Source organism: Apteryx rowi, unplaced genomic scaffold (assembly GCF_003343035.1).
Source record: "Apteryx rowi isolate R43461 unplaced genomic scaffold, aptRow1 scaffold_264, whole genome shotgun sequence".
In the NCBI taxonomy this organism is placed as follows: Eukaryota; Metazoa; Chordata; class Aves; order Apterygiformes; family Apterygidae; genus Apteryx; species Apteryx rowi.
In genome coordinates, this window is record NW_020449019.1 from 481,939 (window position 1) to 482,402 (window position 464).

Here is a 464-nt window from a genome sequence, read left to right on the forward strand (position 1 = left end):
AATGAGCGCATCTCTGGTGAAACTGGGATCCAGGGCTGTGAATGCGTGGTCGTTTGGGGAAGGTCTTGCTCCATCTCCAGGCCAGAGAGGATGTGATCCAGCTCCCTTCCCAAGGACCCCCAGGCCCTGTCAGGAGCTGAGCACAGCTGGGTGACATGGAGGGCGGGCTGCCCTGGCACCCCCCACCCCACCCTGCTCCAGGGGCAGGAATCCCCTCTGCTGCAGAGGGCATCCCCTGGGGGAGTCTCCCCCAACCCTTCGGGGCAGGGAATTCCCGGCACAGCCCGGGGGGGGGGGGGCCGTCCCTGAGACCCCCAAGCTGCCGGGCTCTCTGGTGGGTGGGTGAGAGCTGCGGGGGGAGGGAGCGAGGGAAAGAGCGGAGGGGCCACGGGGATGGTGCGGGGACGTCCCTGAGGGCTGGATGGAGCAGCGTCCGCGGAAGGCCCTGGCTGTGGGGGCATGCC